Source organism: Saccopteryx bilineata, chromosome X (genome assembly GCF_036850765.1).
Source record: "Saccopteryx bilineata isolate mSacBil1 chromosome X, mSacBil1_pri_phased_curated, whole genome shotgun sequence".
NCBI lineage: Eukaryota > Metazoa > Chordata > Mammalia > Chiroptera > Emballonuridae > Saccopteryx > Saccopteryx bilineata.
In genome coordinates, this window is record NC_089502.1 from 66,079,997 (window position 1) to 66,102,119 (window position 22,123).

General features: G+C 34.9%; 1 protein-coding gene across 6 annotated transcripts in view; it reads left to right on the plus strand.

The window, feature by feature from the left end:
• Positions 1-22,123, plus strand: part of RPS6KA6 (ribosomal protein S6 kinase A6) — a 136,556-nt gene that overhangs the window by 13,190 nt on the left and 101,243 nt on the right. For 3 of the 6 annotated variants that reach the window (XM_066249211.1, XM_066249209.1, XM_066249212.1), the window contains exon 2: positions 10,505-10,548. The exons of the other annotated variants lie outside the window; for them this stretch is intronic. The gene's annotated coding sequence lies outside the window, so the exon portion shown is untranslated. The remainder of the gene's footprint in view (positions 1-10,504; positions 10,549-22,123) is intronic. 6 annotated transcript variants of the gene reach the window in all.

Here is a 22,123-nt window from a genome sequence, read left to right on the forward strand (position 1 = left end):
TTTGTGGACTGACTACAATGATGTTGCCATAATGAGGATTCTTTTTTTTTAGATATTATATATTGATTTTTATAGGAAGAGAGAGAAAGAGAGAGAGAGAGAGAGAGAGAGAGAAAGTGAAAGTGTGTGTTGGGGGGAAAAGCAGGAAGCATCAACTCATAGTAGTAGCTTCCTATATGTGCCTTGCTCAGGCAAGTCTGGGGTTTTGAACCAGTGATCTCAGTTTTCCAGATCGACGCTTTATCCACTGCTCCACCACAGGTCAGGAGATCAGGTTTCTACTGGTTGGTGTTCTGGGTTAACAAATCACCATTCGAGTAGCTAGCAATAGTTCTCAATTCAGTGATGCTTGATTTTGTGTATTCTACCTCTAAATTACCGATGTGTATACAGAAGTATGTTACAGAACATCAATGGCTATTGTAGCAATAGGAGGAAAATTTTAAAATTAAGCTTCTTCTATTTTCATAATGATACTATCATGATGGGTATGCAACAGAACTAAATGACAAGATAACCTGGAAAAAAAAGTGTGGTGGTTACGGGGGGAGTAGGGAGAGGGAGAGGGGAAGGGGGAGGGGGAGGGGCACAAAGAAAACTAGATAGAAGGTGACAGAGGACAATCTGACTTTGGGTGATGGGTATGCAACATAATTGAACGACAAGATAACCTGGACATGTTATCTTTGAATATATGTATCCTGATTTATTGATGTCACCCCATTAAAAAAAATAAAATTATTAAAAAAAAAGAGCCTGGATAGCAAGATAAATAGTAGCTTATGTGACCCATTTTAACAGGTACCTGTAAGCAGTCTGTGGGAAACATGTGACTGTCTGGATAATATAAGGCTGACTTTAGTCCTTTTATTTGAGGTATTGGGGTCTATGTTGCAGAGCGATTATTAAGGGGACTATAGTGTGGATATTTTGCTACAAATAACATCTCTGAAGATAGTGTTCTTAAATTAGAATATTGTTTTGGAGACTTGTCTGAATTGATTAAATTTAGAGTCACCACTCTTGAATTTGAGAGAAACAAAAGTGTCATCAAGCAATTTTGAGAAAGAACAAAGTTAGAGAAGTCATGTTACTTGATACCAAACTATACTACAAAGGTAAAGGCATTAAAACAGCATGTACTGGCATAAAAACAAACATAGATCAATGGAACAGAATAGAGAGTTCAGAAATAAACCCATGCTTTATGGTCAATTAATATTTGACAAAGGAGGCAAAACATACAATGGGGTAAAGATATTCTGTTCAATAAATGGTAGGGAAAATTAAATACGTACAAAAAATAAAACTAGAATACTTTATGCTCATGATGGCGAACCTTTTTATAAAAACTGCTCACTTTTGCAGTACTGGTCAACCTGGTCCCTCCTGCCCACTAGTGGGCATTCTAGCTTTCATGGTGGGCGGTAGTGGAGCAACCAAATGGCGCCCTGATTGGCCCACCATCAAAGCGGGAATGCCCACTAGTGGGCGGGAGGGGCCAGGTTGAACAGCACTGCAAAGTGGGCAGTTTTTATTAAAAGGTTCGCCATCACGGCCTACACAAGAATAAATTCAAAGTGGATTAAATGTCATTCTCAGAACCATACATATGTTAGAAGAAAACAGATAGTAAAATCTCAGACATTTCCAATAGCAAAATTACTTTTTTAAAATATATTTCCTTGGACAAGAAAACAAAAGAAAAAATAAACAAATGTGACCACTTAAAACTAAAAAGTTTTTGCACAGCAAAGGAAACCACCAACTGAATGAAAACAACCCACTGAATAGGAGAATATTCCACAATAATGCATCTGATAAGGGGTTAATTTCCAAAATATATAAAGACCTTACACAACTCAGCACAAAGAAGGCAAATGATCCAATTAAAAAGTGGGCAAAGGATTAGAATATATACTTTTCCAAAGAGGACATTCAGGAGGCAACAGACATATAAAACTATGCTCAATGATGAATGAAAGAGCTGCAAATTAAAACCAAAATGAGATGTCACCTCACACCTGTCAGAATGGCTGTAATCAATACATCAGCAAAGAACAAGTGCTGGTGAGGATGTGGAGAAAAGGGAATCTTTGTGCCCTGCTGGTGGGAATGCAGACTGGTGCAGCCAATGTGGGAAGCTGTATGGAGTTACCTCAAAAAATTAAAAATATAACTGCCTATGACTCAACAATTCCACTTCTGAGAATATATCCAAAAAACCTCAAAACACTAATTCAGAAGAATGTATACACCCCTATGTTCATTGCAGCATTATTTACACTAGCTAAGATTTGGAAGCAGCCCAAGTATCCCTCACTAGATGAGTAGATAAAAAAGCTATGGTACATTTAAACAATGGAATACTACTTGACTGTAAAAAAAAAGGAAATCCTACTCTTTGTGATAACATGGATGGATCTGAAGAGCATTATGCTAAGTGAAGTAAGCAGCCAGTCAAAGAAAGACAAGTATCATATTTCACTCATGTGTGGAGTCTAATGAACAAGATAAACTAACAAACAAAATAGTAGAAATGAACTCATAGAGAACAGAATGAAAACTGTTCGAGGGGAGATGGTTTGAGGGGCTGGATGAAAAGGTGAAAGATTTAAGAAGAAAAAAGAACATCAGGATATGTTATAGGAGAAATAAACGGTGATGGAGGGAGACTTTGCTTGGTGTGCTAAACACACAATACAACATACATTGTATCATAGAATTGTACATTGGAAGCCAATGTTACCAGGGGTAGGGGTTCAGGGTGGAGGGTGTGGGTATAGGAGAGCAAAGAGAGACTAATATATGGTGATGGATAATGATCTGACTTTGGGTAATGGGCACAAAACACAATCAACAACAGTTCAAATGCTATAAAGATGTTTACCTGGAACCTATGTACTCTTATTGATCAGTGTCACCCCATTAAATTTAATCCTCTAAGTAAAATTAAAAAAGAAACATATAATTTTAATAACTAATGTCATCACAATAAACTCTAAAAATTAAATAAGAAGTATCATAATTATTTTAGTTTTTATATGAGATTCTACATTTTTTAGAAGTCATCTGCTGGACTTTTTTTTTTAATCTTTTTTGTATTAAATCCTTGTAACACTTAATATGGAACACGTAGAATATGGTAAATGATTTGGCTATTATACCTGTTCCAAAAAGTGAACTAAGTATTCTTACCCATTAGTGTCTTATTAGGATTAACAGCTTCTAAAATGTAATGCACTGTTCTTCTTGCTTTCAGGAAGGTGTATTTCACAAGTTTCTAAAGTTCTTGATTTCAAAAAGCGTGAAAAATAAGAGTTCATTATGTTGGCTTTTTAAAAAAAATTGTAGACAGGCACAAGGAACATTGGAGTAAAAGTAAGTAGAAAGTAATTGCAGGTTGAATGTGAGAAAATTATGACTATATTCTGAGTGAGGCAAAATTCTGGTTGTACTGTGGCAATTATAATCCATAGAGTATATAATTTTAGTTTGTTCCTTTATAGCTATGCCAACATTGCACTTTTTTGTGTATTTAACATTTTAATCGATTTTTGAAGTCAAATTTTTGGGGGTGACACTGGTTAATGAGATCATACAGGTTCCAAGTGTACATTTTGAGAATACATGATCTGTATATTGCATTGAGTGCCTACTAGGCAATGTCAAATCATCCCCCATCACCACTTTCCTTTTATTAGTATTTACCCTTTACTATTACCCTTCCCCCTTCCATTTGGCAACCACCATACTGTCTGTGTCTATGAATTTCAATTTTATATCCCACATATGAGTGAAATCATATGGTTCTTAACTTTTCCTGAGTGACTTATTTTGCTTAGCATGTATTTTCAAGATCCTTTCATATTGTCGCAAATGGCAGTAGTGTTATGACTGAGTAGTATTCCATGGTTTATATATACTACATACTCTTTATCCAATCATCTATCAAAGGACTCCTTGGTTATCACCACGTCTAGATCACTGAGAGTAATGCTACAGTGAACATAGGGGTACATATATCTTTGTGAATTGAAGTTTTTTTTCTACTTTTTTTGGTAGATAGATACTCAGAAGAGGGGTTGTTGGGTCATATAGTAACTCTATTGTTAATTATTTAAAATTTTTTAGGTGAGAGGAGGGGGGATACTGAGGCAAACTCCCACATGTGCCCTGAATGGGATCCACCCAGCAACCCATTCTGGGGCTGATGCTCCAGTACCAAGCTATTCTCAGCATCTGAGGCTGACGCACTGCATTTGGACTAACTGAGCTCTCCTCAGTACCCGGGCCATGCTCGAACCAGTTGAGCCACTGGCTGTGGGAGGGGTATAGAGAGAGAATGGGGAGAAGGAGGAGGGGGGAAACAGATGGTCCCTTCTCCTGTGTTCCCTGACCAGGAATCAGAAACGAAACGTCCATATGCTTGGCTGACGGTCTATACACTTAGCCACTTGCCAGTGCTATTGTTAATTTTTGATGAATTGTCATACTATTTTTTATAGTGAGTGTACCAGTTTACATTTTTACCAGCAGTGAATGAGGATTTCTTTCATCCTCAAAACTTTCCAACACTTGTTGTTACTTGTCTTGTTAATAATAGCCATTCTAATGGGTGTGAGGTAGTAACTCATTGTAGGTTATTTAGATTTGCATTTCTCTTATAGCTAGTTTAGTTGAACATCTTTTCACATATCTTTTGGCCATTTGTATGTCTTTTTGGGAGAAGTGTTTGTTCATGTCCTCTGTCCATTTTTTAATTGGATTGTTTGCTGTTGAATTGTATGAGTTGTTTTTTTAAATAATTTTATTTATTTTTTAATGGGGTGACATCAGTAAATCAAGATACATATATTCAAAGATAACATGTGTATGAGTTGTTGATGTATTTTGAATATTAATCCCTTGTCAGAGCTATTGTTTGAAAATACCATCTTCAATTTGATTGGTTGCCTTTTAGTTTTGTTTTCATTTTTCTTTCTGTGCAGAAACTTTTTAGTTTGGTACAGTCTCATGTATTTATTTTTACTCTTCCTTTCCTTTAGGATTAAATTCATAAAATGTTCTCTACAACCAAGGTCCATAAGTTTAGTATTATGTTTATGTCTTATTGTATATAATTTATTGTTCCAAATCTCTTATTTAAGACTTTGATCCATTTTGAATTAATTTTTGTGCATGGGGAAAAACAGGAGTCTATCTTTAATCTTTATCATGGGGCTTTCCAATCATCCCAGCACTATTTATTGAAAAGTGTTTTCTCCTTTGTGTATTTTTGGCTTACTTGTCAAAAATTATTTACCGATACACATGTGAAGTGGTGGGATTCTGCCAGTTCACACCAGTTTTGCACAACCGACACCTAATTTTTTGTTGAATTCAGCAAACCAGTTGTTAGAATGGCACTTGTAAACAGGGTTCTCTCTAAAGTGGGCACCTGGTCAGCTGCCTAATGTGGAAATCACAAATTTACATTCCTTACTTTTATAACGTTCATCTGTGCAACAACATATTTTAAGCACCCATTGTAATGTTCATTCTATTCATAGGTGAAAAAATTTCAAGTGAGGATGCTAGTCAAAAAGAAATATGAGTTCACCCTGATCTGTTAATGTAGGTGTCTGATTTTAATCAGTAAACCAAAAATTGTGACAATCAAACCAATAGATAAACCATGGCCAAGGTCTTAAACTCTAACTTGTAGCCATGAATCTAACCTTAACTTTTGAAAGAACTGAAATGTAAAGTATGTTGTCAGAAATTATGAAATTGAACAAGAAATCAGTAAAAGAAAGATAGCAAAAATAATTCTCCAAACATTTGAAAATTAACCCACTTCTAAATAATCCATAGCTCAAAGGAACTCCCAAGGAATAGAAAACATTTCAAACTGAAAGAAAAAGAAAATAATAAATGAAGAAATATTATGGGAAACAATTAAAACAGTCCTTAGAGGGAAATCTGTAGCATTAAATATATTAAGAATGAAGAAAGTTCTCAAATGAATTATCTATGTTTCAATCATAAAGAACTTAAAAAAGAAGGACAAAACAAATCTAAAGTAAGGAAAAGGAAGAATATGATAACAGAAATCAATATCATCATCAGTGCCAATAGTGTGGTTGTGATATTAACTATAGTTTTACAAGATGTTACTATTGCGGAAATCTGGGTAAAGGATATCCTGGATCTCTGTACTACTTCTTACAACTGCATGCAAATCTATAGTTATCTCAAAATAAAAAAAAATTAAATGTAAAGAAAAACAATATGAAACTGTCTTAAATAACAGTTTTATTGTTTTTGGTCAGGTATTTAATATTTTTATTAATATTTCAAAACTCATAACAAAATCTAGTTTTGTGTATCTCGTTTATTATTCTTATTTAAGTATTAAATGCATGAAATGACAAACTACCTTTTGATATATCATTTTTTTATACTGAAAACAGCCATTAGGGTAGAGAACCGGTTGTTAAATTATGTGAATCCCACCACTGCACATGTGGTTTTATTTTTGAGCTTTTAATTCTGTTCCATTGGTCTGTATTGTCAGTTTTTCTGCCAATACCATGCTCTTTTGATTATCATAGCTCCATAGTATAAGTTGAGATCAGGTAATTTGATACCTCCAGCTTTGTTCTATTTTTCTTAGGGTAGCTTTGGCTATTTTGGGTCTTTTGAGGGTCCATACAAATCTGGTGATATTTTGTTCTATTTCATTTAATAAATGACATTGGAATTTTGATAGGGATTGCATTAAATTTATATATTGTTTTGGGTAATATGGCCATTTTATCTATGCTGATTCTTTCAAACCATGAAATTGAAATATTTTTTCTTATTCATTGTGTCTTTTCTTTTAAAGATTTTATTTATTGATTTTACAAAAAGACACAAGGCCGGGTGAGAAGTATAAGTCATAGTTGCCTTACTTTAGTTGCTCATGGACTATCATCTGCACCTTGACTGGGCAAGCCCAGGGTTTCAAACCAGTGCCCTCAGCATTCCAGGTAGTCACATTATCCACTGTGCCACTACAAGCCAGGCAACTTCATTGTGTCTTTTTCACTCTCTTTTAATTTTGCTTTGTAGTTTTAGTCAAGTCCTCGAGTTACAAACATCCAAATTACATACAACTTGTTCTCACGAATGGAGCACCATAGGGCTTTGGTCATCAATTACAGTTGGACATCAGTGAAAATGATATCATAGAGTTACTCGACTTCGACGGTGAAGAACTAACCAATTAAGACCTTATGGAACTAGAGCAGCAGATGGCAGCATTAAGGAAGAAAACTGGGACCTAGAAATTCTAGAACTGAAAAAGCTTTCTACAAAAGAGCTGATGCTTTTCGACTCACTGCAGCAGGAATGGCAAAATTAGAGGAGCAAGATCCTGATACAGAGAGGTTCACCAGAGTTTGTCTTACAGTTACCAAAGGGCCAAGATGCTACAGGGCCATTTATGATGAGAAAAAAGCTCTGTACAAACCTCCCTTGATGCCAATGCAAGAAACCGAATCCAGGAGCAGAATCAAACTCTGACTCTCTAACACCAGTTCCATCCTCTCCAACAAGTACACCATCTTCTGCATAATCCAAGATGGTTGTATTTGCACATATTTAAGTATTTATATGTGTAGAAAGGTAAAATTAAATACTATGCTAAGACAAACAGCTGTTCTAAGTTGCATTGAATAGGAAAATATACTAGTTCCAACTTAGATATAAATTCAATTTAAGAACAAACCAACAGAACCTATCTAATTAGTAACCCAGGGACATACGTCCTTCACATCCTTTGCTAAGTTTATTCCCGGGTATTTAATTCTTTTGGTTGCAATTGCAAAGGTATTTTGTTTCCATGTATTTTTCTGATGTTGCATCAATAGTTTATAGAAATGCAGTGGATTTTTGTACTTGTATTTTTATCTTGCAACTTCCCGTATTTATTTCTTGTTTTAATCATTTTTGGTGGATTCTTTAGGGGTTTCTATATATAGAAATTCTATATACAGAATCATGTCATCTGCAAAGAGTGACACTTTTACTTCTTTATTTTTGATCTGGATGCCTTTTATTTCTTTCTCTCACCTAATTTTTCAGACTAGGACTTCCAGAACTGTGTTAAATAAGAGTAGTGAGAGGGATATCCTTGCCTGGTTTCTGATTATAGAGGAAAATAGTTTTTCAACATTGAGTATGAATTTGGCTGAGGATTTGTCATATATGGCTTGTATTATGTTGAGGTACTTTCCTTCTATACCCATTTTATAGAGTATTTCAATCATAAATGGATGTTATGTTTTATCAAATGATTTTCTACATCTATTGATATGATCATAATTCCTTTATTTTGTTATATAGTATATTGCATTGATCTATTTGCACATGACAAATCATTCTTGTGCCCTTAGAATAAAGCCCAGTTGATTGTGATACATTATTTTTTAATGTATTGTTGAATTCAATCTGCTAACATTTTGTTATGGATTTTTGCATCTGTGTTCATCAGAGATACTGGTTTGATGTGTGTGTGTGTGTGTGTGTGTGTGTGTGTGTGTGTGTGATTCTTGTCAGGTTTTAGTATCAGTATTATGGTGGCCTCATAAAATGTATTAGGAAGTATTGCCTCTTCAATTATTTGGAAGAATTTGAGAAGTCTAGATATCAAATCTTTGAATGTTTTGTAGAATTCACTAGTGAAGCCATCTGATCTTGGACTCTAGCTTTTGGGGAATATTTTAATGTTTTTTTCAATTTGTTGACTGTTAATTGGTCTATTTAGATTTTCTAATTCTTCATGATTCAATCTAAGAAGATTGTGTATTTCTAGAAACATATTCATATCTAATATGTTATTGAATTTGGTGGCATATATAGTCTTTCCTCATATTCCAGTATGATCCTTTGCATATCTGGGATGTTTGTTTTATGGTAAATTCTCTTTCATTTAAAATTTTTTTTATGAGTCTTTACTCTTTTTTCCTTAGTTGAGTCTAGCCAGGGGTTTTTCAATTTTATTAACCTTTTTAAAGAACCAGCTTTGTTGTATATTAATTTTTTGTATAGTTTCTCTGTTCTTTACTTCATTCATTTCTGCTGCATTTTGTTTCCTTCTGCTGAGTTTGGGTTGCTTCTGTTCTTTTTTCTACTTTTCAAAAGATGTAACATTAGGTTATTTAAGTGGCCTTTTTCTTGTTTTGTATTTTTTTGGAGGGGGGAAGTCAGGCTTGTAATGATTTAAGCTTCCCTTTTATTACTGCTTTCACTGCACTCCAGACGTTTTCGTATATTGTATTGTCATTCTCATTTGTTTCTGTATCTCCTTTGGTGTCAACTTTTATTTCTTCTTTGACCCAGTCATTTTTAGTAGTATGCTGTTTAACCTATACATATTTGTGGGTTTCTTTTTGAGTTGATTTCTAGTTTCAAACCATTGCAGTCAGTGAATATGCTGAGTATGATTTTAATCTTAAATATGTTGAGGCTGGTTCTGCGACTCAACATATAGTCTATCTTTGAGAATGTACCATATGCACTGAAGAAGAGTATATAATCTGATTTTGGGATGAAAGGCTCCATAAATGTAAATTATGTCCATTTGGTCTAATGCGTTAATTAATCTGGTATTTCTTTATTGGTTTTTTGTTTGTTGATCTATCTATATAGCTGCCAATTGGGAACTTAGATCCCCTGCTGTAATTGTGTTTTTGTCAGTTTCTCCCTTTTAGTTCTGTTAGCAGTTGATTTGTATATTTTGTTGCTCCCTGATGGGTGCACATATATTGAGCAGTGTTATGTCTTCTTCATGTAGTGTCCCCTTTATCATTCCAAAATGTCCATCTTTGTCTCTTGTTACTTTTGTTATTTTGAAATTTATTTTTTCTATTATCAGTATGGCTGCACCTGCTTTTTTGTGGATGCCATTACTTGTAGAATCATTTTCCACCCTTTCACTTTGAGTCTGACTTTGTCTTTGCAGCTTAGATATGTGTCTCCTGAAGGAAGCGTATGGTTGTTTTTTGGTTTTTGGTTGGTTTGCTTGTTTGTTTGTTTTTTCAATCTGCTACTCTGTGCCTCTTTATTTTTTTAATTCAGGCTGTTTACATTTAGGGTAATTATTGATGCATAAGGATTTCCTATAACCATTTTATCTTTTTTTTTCCCCTGGTAACTCTGTGCCTCCCTTGGTTCTTTTTGTTTGTGTTCCTGTGTGTGTGTATATATTTTTTGTATATGTGATATTCAGTACCTTTTCCCTTTGTTTCCTCTTTGTTTTAAGCTCTGAGTTCTGTTTTGGGTTCTATGTTTGTGTGTGGTTACTTTTAGATTTATGAAGAAGAAAGTTTCATGTATACAGTAGTCCTTTCTCTGTTGGATACATCTGATTTCCATTCTCCTTTCAAAATTTAGACCTCTACCCCTCCCCTATTTATGTTGTAAGTTTGTTGGTGAACTTACCTGTAGTTTTGTGACCTTTTGTTCTTTGTTTCAGGTAGAATAACTCCCTTGCGTATTTCCTGCAGTGGAGGTCTTCTGGTGAGTAATTCTCTCATCTCTTGTATTTCTGGAAAATTCTTTATTTTTGCTTCATATCTAAAAGATAACTTTGCTGGACATATTATTCTTGACTGGTAATGTCTCTCTTTCAGTGGTTTGAATATTTGGTCTCTTTCTCTTCTAGCTTATAGAGTTTTTGCTGAGCAGTCCAAAGATAACCAAATGGGCTTTCCTTTATATGTCACTTTTTCTTTTCTCTGTCTGTCTTGAGAATTTTTCTTTGTCATTAATTTTTGACAGTTTTAATACAGTGTGCTTTGGAGAGGTCTTTTTTTGTTGTTGTTGTTCTAGGTAATTAGATGTTCTGTTTGTTTCTTGGATTTGAGGCTCTAGCTCTTTGTATAGGTTTGGGAAATTCTCATCACATATTTATTTGAATAGGCTCTCCATTCCCTTCTTCTTCTTCTGGTATGCATACCTTTTCTTTCTGATGGAGCCAGTTCTCATAGAATTCTTTCATTTTTTTTAATGCTCAAGTCTCTTTTCCCTCTGCATCTTTTCTAGATTTCTATCATCCATATCACTAATTCTTTTCTCTATCTGGTTGATTACTTCATATGATCACTACTTCATTCACTTTTAAATTGAGTTTATTGGTGTGACACTGGTTAACAGAGTTATACAGGTTTCATGGGCCCAATTCTACAGCACGTCTCTGTATACTGCATTTTATATTCACCACCCCCCCAATGTCAAGTTTTTGTACATCATAAGCAAAATAGAGACAGACTCATACATAACAAGCAGGGTGACAGGTGTCAGTGTGGTGGCTTGAGGGCAGGAGAGGGATAGGGAAAAAAGAAAATAAAAGTTACGGAAACAGGCCTGACCTGTGGTGGCGCCGACCTGGATAAAATGTCGACCTGGAAATGCTGAGGTCGCCGGTTCGAAACCCTGGGCTTGCCTGGTCAAGGCACATATGGGAGTTGATGCTTCCAGCTCCTCCCCCCTTCTCTCTCTCTGTCTCTCCCTCTGTCTCTCCCTCTCCTCTCTAAAATGAATTAAAAAAAAGTTATGGAAACAGGCAACAGTGTGGTAATTGTCAGGGTGGAAGGTGTCGCTAGTTCATGCTCGGTCTCTTTTATAGAATACTTTATCTCTAGAATTTCTGTTTTGTGCTTTTAAAAATTTTCAATCTCTTTGATGAACTACTTATTTTGTTTGTTGGTAAAGTTTCTGAGCTCATTAAGTTTCCTGTCTCTATTTCCTTGTATCTCATTAAGTTTTATTTCGGAATTGCAATCTTGAATTCTCTGTCATTTAAATCACATATTTCCATGTTTTTAAGGTTGTTTTCTGAAGATTTTTCATTTCCTTTCTGAGCTGACTCACTACCTTGGCTATTCATAGCTTTTAATGGATTATTTCTTTGTCTAGGCATCTATGTATGAGTGGCACTTCTCTAGCAGATTAATCTGAAGATGCTTTGTATTATTTTTATGTGTGGTGCTGAATAATAGGTTTTTAGCTTTCTTACACTCTTCTGACTTTCCAGATCTCCATGTGGTAATATTCCCTGTGTAAGTAATTTTCTCTCCTGTGCTCTGTTGCCCTGGTCCCAGAGCCACAACCCCAAAGGGCAGTGCGGTAGACGACGAGGCTACAAACCAATGTAATTCCATTTTTCTCCCCCACAACCAGATGCTACTATCAGCATAGCAGTGATGCATGAGGGTGGGTTGGGTTGGGGGATACTGGCCTTTCAGCTTTGTTGTTTTTCCCTTCTTGTAATTGTGACCTTCACCCTTCATGGGGCCCCTGTTCCCCAACCCCAGGACTAGTCACAAAGTGTACCCTTTCCTCTGGGAAAAAAGGGGGTTCTATAGTACAAGTTCTCAGGTTTGCAGATAATGTGCTCTGTAATCTGATACCATGGATGAAGGGAGGCAAGTTCTTGGAGGTTTTGGTGCAATCAGGTTCCATAGCTTTGTTTCTCTGTCTGGAATGTGGTCCGCCCAACAACCACATCCACAAGGTGCTATGTTTCCTGCCTAGGTATCTTGACTCAGCCATAACTCGTACTGCCCACTATTGCAGGAATGCTTACTGCATCTCTCTGTTCCTCTCAGCTGAAGGGAGTGACAGCCATAAATTGATTCCCCCCCCTCTGCAGGCTGAGCCCCACCTTGAGTTCCCAACTGTGTGTTTGTATCTAGCTTTTCTCCTTTCTTGTCTACCCAATTCATTCCCACTTGCCCACCTTTAAATGGGTCTATATGTGGATCTCTGAGGTATATCTGTCTTTTTAAAACAGGTAATTTTTGTTGAATTATAGCTGTTCAAATTGTTGAGACTTCAAGGGGTGAGATCAAGGATATCTCCCATGCTGCCATTTTTCTGACATCCAAAATTATTTATAATTATTTAAACATTGTATTTTAGACCAAAGGCTAGATAAATATTTTAGAGTTTGCTGCTTATAACCTGTCACGTATTTTTTTTTAAAACAACTCTGAAAATATACAAACATTGCGTTCACTGGAACAGTGACTGTAATTGTCCCACAATAGTATGACATGCCCAAACTGTAAGTATTAAATGAGTAGTTTATGGTGAAGTAGCAATAAGGTTTGATTCACAGATATATTATTTTGTATACAGGTAGCATTATTCACCTTTTGGTGAATTATTATCTAAAGTATTTCATACATTTTTTAAATTTTCTTTTGGCAGGAAAACATTTACACATCAGGTATTTATTGGGCACATATCAGACACTGTGCTAGCCTCTTTAAGAACATTATATTAATCTTGCCAACAACCCTAAATTACTTATTTTACAGATGAATAAATGGATATTAAGAAAGTTGGAGAAACTTTCTCAAGGCAGTAAAAGGATCATTTCGCAACTTGAATCTAGGTTGGCTTGAAACCAAAGCATTATTCTTTTCATAATGTTACTACTATGCCTGTCTCATGAGTAAAGCGCGGCAGCAGTCTATTTAGATGCATATGACAAGAAATTTGCCAGATATGATAGAATTATTATTTTATTATTTTTATAGCATTTAAAATGGTTATACAACATAAAATTTGTCATCTTAGCCATTTTTAGTTGTACAGTTCTGTAGTGTCAACTACATTTACATTGTTGTACAATCAATCTTCAGAACTCTTTTCATCTTGCACAATACAAACTCTTTACTCATTAAATAACAGTCTATTTCCTCTCTCTCCAACTCCAGGCAACCAGTATTATATTTTCTGTCTCTGTGAACTTGACGCCTTCAGATATATCACATAAATGGACTCATATAGTATTTGTCTTTTTGTTACAGGCTTATTTCACTTAGCATGATGTCTTTAAGATTCATCCATGTTGTAGCATGTGTCAGAATTTCCTTTTAAATGCTAAATACTATTTCTTTGTATATACCACATTTTGTTTATTCACTTATCTATTGACAGACACTTCGGTTGCTTACACCTTTTCGCTATGATGAATAAAATTTCTTTGAACATGGTTTATAAATATCTCTTCAAGACCCTGCTTTCAATTCTTTTGTGTATATAGAGTTGACCCTTGAAACCTGAACTGCACATGTCAACTTCAACATGGATTTTTTTTCAGTAAATACGTTCAAAACTGTGAATGTATTTTCTATTATGATTTTGTTAATAACATTTTTTCCTCAACTTACTGTAAGAATACAGTATATGTGCTAATCAACTTATCAGTAAGCCTTCTGGTCAATAGGCTATTAGTCCCAGTTTAGTTTTTGAGGAGTCAGATATTGTATGTGGATTTTCAATTCTGTGAAGTTCATTGCCCCTAACCCCAGCAAACTTCAAGGGTTGCCTGTTCCCTGAAGTGAAATTTTTTGACGTTATGATAATTCTATTTTTAAGTTTTGAGTAACTGCCATACTGTTTTTCATAGCAGTTGTAACATTTTATATTGTGAACAACAGTATAAAAAGGTTCCAGTTTCTTTAATCCTCACCTATGGTGGAGTTATTTTGAAAAAGCAAATCCCAGGATATTTTATCTTCTGCTTGCTATAGCAACAAAACTGCATCATGTCTAAAAAGATGGCTCTTAAGACTGAAATATCCCTTATTGTTAAAGGAACATGACATTATGGTCTCTGTGCTCTGTAATTAAATTTGTAATTGATTTTTCTTTCAAAAAGAAGGATAAAAATATAACCACTTAATCTTAAGTTAATTAAAATGAAAATTAGTTAGTCCTATTATTATTTTTGTTTAACAGAAATTTGGTTCTGATTTATTATTTTTTTCTAGTTCATTGACTACTATGTAATTTATAGCTTTATGTTTGCCAAATGAGAACAAAACATGAGTTTACCAAGTAAAGATATATTCTAAAACTATTAAACTATAATTTTTTTAGAAAGTTTTCTTTAGAGAAAAATTTTATCTTTTTTTAAAAATTTTATTCAGTGAGAGGAGGGGAGGCAGAGACAGACTCCTGCATGTGCCCTGGCTGGGATCCACGCGGCAATCCCACTATGGGGTGATGCTCTGCTCATCTAGGGTGTTGCTCCATTGCTCAACAACCAAGCTCTTTTTAGTGCCTGAGGCCGGCGGCCATGGAGTCATCCTCAGTGCCCATGGCCAGCTTGCTCCAATTGAGCCATGGCTGCAGGGAGAGGGAGAGGGAGAGGGGGAGAGAGAGAGAGAGAGAGAGAGAGAGAGAGAGAGAGAGAGAGAGAAGCAAGAGGGAGAGGGGTAGAGAAGCAGATGGGTGCTTCTCCTCTGTGCCCTGACTGGGAATTGGACCTGGGATGTCTACATACTGGGACAGTGCTCTACCACTGAGCAAACCAGCCAGGTTCTTAGAATAATTTTAAATCATACTTTTGTGCAATAGTAATACTTATGGTATTAATTATCCATTGTTGCATAACAAATTACCACTAATTTAGCAGCTTAAACCAAGACACATTTATTATTTCACAGTTTCTATGGGTAAGGAGTTTAGGCATTGGTCAACTAGATCTTCTCCTTAGGGTCCCACAAACTGTGATCAAGTTTTCAGCTTTCCTACATCCTTATCTGGTGGCCTGAATGGAGAAGAATCGATTTCTAAACTTTCTCAGATTTATGGAAGAATTGTCTTGCTTCTTGCTGAGTGTTAACTGGAGGCCACTGTCAGTGCCTGGAGGCTGCCATGCTATGTAGGCTTCTTCAACATAACCACTTTAATCAAGCCAGCAAGGCAAATCTCTTGACTTTCATATAACATGGATATGAAATCTCGTCATCTAGTCAATATTCTATTGATTGGAAACAAGACACAGATGCAGTCCACACTCAAAGGGATGAGGATTATGCAAGGGCATGAACACCAAGAGGTGAGGATTGAAGAGGCCCATCTTAGAATCTTTCTGCCTCATTGGTGAACTGGGAGGTTTCTTTTATTTGCCATAGACTTTATTCAATATACAGACATAAACCTGTATTCTAGGCAGATGTGGACCTACCTCTAAGTTTATATCTAATTTTCTGTAGTTATTTAAAGAAAGTGAAATGAAATTGAAGAAATCTTTTTTCTGTATCTGTCAGTGGCTAACATATAAATGTGGAGCTCACTTAAGAGAAAATTTTCTCTTAGATGTGAACTTCTTAAACGTTTTTAACATTTAGGTACTGTATAAATTTAGTGCTTTTGTGTACTAGATGATATTTGGGCATCCTGGAGACTATTTGAAATTTTATAATACTATCAAATTTGTTGTGAAAACTTTTGTTTTATGTATGTTTTGTTATTAATTTATGTCACCCATATTTCTTTTCACTTAGCTTGTACCTTGTTCTTCTTTATCTTTCCATTTTATTCTTCAGTATATCTTTCATCATCAGGCCATGACTTCTGTTAATTGGGCTTGAGATTAACGCAGAGGAACAGGTGTATGCTTAATAGAGTTATTGATGACAGATAACAACTCTTTTATTAAACGATATGTACTTATATGTTCATTTCCCATACCACTTCCAAATCTAAGGCTCTGAGAGAAAATATTTTTTTCTCAGTTCAGTTTTTCATAGCTGAGCTGTTTTTGTCATTAGTATAGAAAGAGAAGGACAGGTTTGAGAGGACCCATGTGATTTTCTGAGAACAGGTGAATACAGCAACTCACTTTGGTATTTCTCTTTGCCAAGAATATTCTAATGTGATTTATTTCATTATTCGCTGAGAAGATGCAAGTAATTTTAAAGAATTCTTCACTTAGAGAGTCTGTTCATTTGGGATTTGTAGTATCTGAATTTATTATTACTACCTTTTTAATTGTTGATAAGCTTTCTACAGTCTCCTGTAGAAAATTGTTTTTTCCCTATTTGGTAATAAATTGGGGAAACAGTATGGCTGCTTGTCTATTTAAATTACAAATTCAAATTACAAATAAATTGCATTTGTTTTTGAGATGTTTAATGTTCTACAGAGTTTGGAAAATATTTTTGTTTTTATACAGATCAAAATGACTTACATTTGAGTAAATATCACTGGATCCTGAGGTCCTCTATAGGAGTGAATATTCTTGTTGTGACAACCTGGTATTGAATGTGGATGAGGTGGGAGTAATGGAGCATCTGATTTTAAAGGCTATTTCTTCAACCTGAAATTATTTTTAGGATACAATGATCTCTTTGGCTCATTTAGATTCATTTTATTCCTAGTTTCTCAGTCCCAAAGTTTTATGATAAATTAGTCATAAGATTGTATTAATAGGAAGTAACCAGTAACTAAGGTCTCTGTGGGTCATTTTGACAGTCATTTTGTAGTGAAATTTTAATTGTCAGAACTCTATGTTAATAGTGGTTTTTGGACTGTTTTGTTGAAGGTGTTTTCCTATATTTTAATGATAAATTCAACATGGTTATTTTTTTCCCATCTCCCATAGTCTATCTGTGCTTTTGAGGTAAGATGTTAGATAGTGCTATGTATTTAAATTGGGAGCTTTGGAGGAAAGAGGATTTGTGTGTATGTGTGTGTGTGTTTAGGGGGTCACTAATTCCTTTTTGTATTGGTTATTTTTTAGTGTGTGACAGAGAGAGGGACAGATAGACAGGAAGGGAGAGAGATGAGAAGCATCAGTCTTCATTGAGACACATTAGTTGTTCATTGATTGCCTTCCCATATGTGCCTTAACCGGGGGCCTTCAGCAGACCAAGTAACGCCTTGCTTGAGCAGCGACCTTGGGCTCAAGCTGGTGAGCCTTGCTCTAACCAGATGAGTCTGTGCTCAAGCTAGCGACCTCAGGATTTCGAATCTGGGTCCTCCACATTCCAGTCCTACACTCTATCCACTGCACCACTGCCTGGTCAGACTGTATTGGTTATTTTTTGAGAGACATGTGAGATAAGCAGGTGGAAGTGTCAAATAGGCAGTTGGATATATGGACCAAGAGCTCAGAAGAGTAGCCTCAGTAAATGTGAGTCATATCATTAAATTCACAGTCTGGGAAAAGAATGTGGAGTGGAATGAGGAGACCAAAGCCCATTTCCTGAGGATCTTAAATGTTTCAAGGATATTAAAAAAGAGGAAAAAAGTGGAGTAAAAGAAAATGAAAATATGTTATATCAAAAGTGAAAGACTCAAGTAAAAGTGGCTGGCCAACTGTGGCTTGCTGCAGCAGTCAAGTATTGAATAAGATAAGGACTAATGAATCTGTTAGCAAAATAGTTATTGTTGTTATTGGTGACTTTATTTAGTCCTCATTCAGTTCATTTTTAGAAGGAATATGCTAATCAGATAATCAGTGCTAGGTAATTTACTTCTTAGTATGTTTATTTGAAAATTTACATATAAAAATAAATAAAATTTACATATAGTGAAATTCAGTTTTTCATGTATGGTTCTGAGGTTAGACCACCAGCACAATCAAGATGCAGAATAGTCCCATTACTCCCCCACAAAAAAAAATCCCATTGTTGCATCTTTGTAGTACACCTCTACCCCTAGGCCTAACCTCTAGCAACTGCTAATTTCTTCTCCATACCTTGTAGTTTTACCTTTTCCAGAATGTCATATAAATCAAATCACATAGTATGAAGCGTTTTTTGAGGCTGTTTATTAATTTATTTTTTTCATGTATAATAATGTCTTTGGAATTTACCATGTTGTTGGAATGTATCAGTAGATCATTCCTTTTTATTGCTGAGTAGTATTCTCCTTTTTCTACCCCCTGCCCCTGGAAATCAATGATATGAATTGTTTCCCTGTAGGTTTGAATTTTTCAGAGTGTCATATACTTTTTCTCATATGCTATTTAGCCTTCCGGTGGTAAATTCTTTCAGTTAGCAAAATGTATTTAATATCCATTATGTTCCAGGTTTCAGTAGCCCTTTCCTTTTTATTGATGAATGATTTTCTATTTCTCTAGTTACCAGTTGAAGGATTTCTAGAATGTTTCCAGTTTTTGATAAATATGAACAAAACTGCTATGAACATTCATATATAGATTTTTTTGTTTTAACATAAATTTATATTTATCACAAGCAAATATTCTTCCACTGTGTCTGACCTCCATGACTTCTTATGAGAAATCTGTAGTTATTTAATTTGATATTTATGTAATATGTTGTTTTTCTCTCAATGATATTTTTTCCTCTTTTTTATTTTGCTTTAGAGTACGTAGTTTATTAAGATATATCTTGGAGTAGCTTCTTTAAATTATATTCTTCTCTGTGTTACCTAAACTTCTTTATACTGTAAATTTATATATTTTCACTGAATTTGGGAAATTCTCAACCATTTTTTAAAAGAAACTTTTTTAAAAAACATAATTTACATACCCATACAATGCATCCATTTAAAATATACAACCTGAAGGCTTGTGTAGCTCTGTAATTATCCCTAACTATGGCACTCGGTGCCTACAGAGTGTTCATTTGAGTACTTGTTTCATCTAATTCACAACTCTGGCCAATTTCAGTGCATTTTGGCTACCACGGAGCCTCATTATGCACCTTATTGTCCCCAGTCCTGTTTAGATTATGCAACAAAAAATTTCTTGAATTAATCAACTATACTAAATCTTTGCAACAATAACACCAACGAAATTATAGCTTAGTTACCTGCAACATATGTAATAATTGGGATCCTTTGCAACCTATGAGATGAGCACAGCGGAGGTTTCTTGGTTAATGTAAATGCAATCACTTATATTTTGTAAATTGTTTGCTGCATAAATAAGCACATGTAGCAGACACATTTTCCTTGAAAACCAAGCACCTATCTTTTTTTCAGAACCCCTATTTTATTTGGGTATCGAATCTCATCTATATGCTTCAGGGAAGGCTAATTGGCTTAAACCACTTCTGTCCAAGGGAACATTTTGTAATGTGGAAATATTTTATATATGTGTTGTCTAATATGTTAGTTAGCCTCATGCCTACAAGCAACTACTGAGCATTAGAAATGTGGCTAGTGCAATCGGGGAACTATGTAGCCACATCCGGAGGATGGTTACCATAGTAGACAGCATAGGAAAGCAATAATGGCATTCTTTTATTATTTTTGCAAGTGATGAGTTTAAATAAATTTGGTTATAAAACAAAAAAATGTACAACCTAATTGGTTTTATTATATCATCAGAAATATACAGTTAGCATCACAGTCAATTATAAAACTATTTTTTCATCAAGTTAAAATAATCTTTTTACCTTTTAGCTATTATCCACATCTAACCATCCCCCAGGCCTAACCATCCACTAATTTATTTTCTGTCTCACTTGAGTTTCTTATTCTTAACATTTTATATGAATGGGATTGTGGTGTTTATTCATTTTTTTTTGTACCACCCTTTTCTTTTTCTGAGGTGTTAATATTGATTTTAGATTTTCTGATATTGTTCCACATATCTGAGGCTCTGTTCACTTGCTTTGGATAATTTTTCCCTCTCATTCATACTGGTTAATTTCTATTCATCTGTCTTTAAGTTTACTATTACTTCTGCCATTTCTTTCTTTTATTGACCCCATTCTGTATTTTTAAAATTTTATATATTATCATTAGTTTTAGTTCTACAACTGTTTACATTTAACTCTTTTTATAGGTTCTGTTTCTTTGCTGATAACTTTTTATCATTTCATTCAAGTGTGTTTTTTACCCAAAAGAACAAATATATAATATTTGCTTAAAGCCCTTATCAGTATTAGAGTTATCCTGGAATTTATGCCTGTTGATTTTTTTTTTTAAGCAGCCAATCCACCTGGTTAGGTTGAAAATTTCCAATCCTATCTCACCTTCCCTAGATGATGGTCCCCATGGTAATTATGTTTCAGAGTGCTTGGTTAGCACCCTGCATGTGCCTTTCTGTGCATGTGCTAACTTAGTGGTTAGTCTGAGACTTGAGCAGTGCTTGCAAGAGCAGATCAGTTTTTAAAGCCTTTGTTAGGTTTCTCTGGTTCTCTTGCATGGTTGGTTGTTGCAATTTGTTGTTGAGACCAGGGCTTCTGTCTCTTCATACACAGAATTAGAGGATCTCCTTCTTCCATTTGGTAGGTCCCATGATTTCTTCTATGGAATCTCCAGGGACCATGGGCTCTCTATTTTTGTCCCATTGACCAGAAATGTGAGTTTCTCTCAGGGTCTTAGCCTTTCATGGTGTCACACACTCTGCACTTCCAGGGCTATCCTTGGAGTGAACTTAAGGAGAGAAGGATGAAAAATAACGGTGATTACCTCCACAGTTATCATATGAGCCTCTTTTTTCTGATACCTATAATTAGAGATATATAGGTCTTCTCTTGATTGGGGATTGCCTTGGAGCAAGACTAGGAGTCAAGAAAGGGAAAAAAGTGGAGAAAAAAAGAAAATTTGAGATTCTTATGCTCACCTACTTAAAAGTACAACTTTTTCTGGTCCTCCATTTAGAAAGTGGACATTTTCTTGGAAATTTTGTGTATGCCCTTTGTAGAGTGCCATGAATTAGTTTTTCTTTGTGTCAAAGTCAGGAGAAAAAGGTGAACAATAAATTCGGTAAACTCATTACAGTATTTGTGATTCTTCTAATTTGGTCTTACTCTCTAAACTGCTTTTTATTTAATTTTCAGAGTATTTAGGAATTCCTTTTTGTATTTTAGCTAAAGGTTTTAGTTTATAATCAATGAAGAGATAGGCTCATTCCATCTTGGCTGTCACAAAAAGTTCTATTAATTCACTTTTCTTTTTTAATTTTTTATTTTTGGTGGACTAATATATAGGCATTGGTAAAATTAATTTTTTTCTAGACCGTCTTTTTGTTGCTTAATTTTCAAACAGATCAGTGGTTGGTAGACATTTTATGTAAGGGACTAAATACAGTGGTACCTTGAGATACGAGTTTAATTGGTTCTGTAACTGAGCTCGTAAGTTAGTCAACTCATATATCAAACAAATTTCTCCCATTTAAAATAATTGAAATAGATTTAATCCGTTTCAGCCCTGTGAAACATCCCCAAACCATTCTAAATCATGAAAAAGACATGTTTTAATTAAGAAACACACATGTATAATTTACCAATGCATAACAAAATATATGAAATAAAAGAAAAGTGTTATTTAGTACTGTATTCTTACCTTGGAGACAGACAAGTGAGGCTACGGA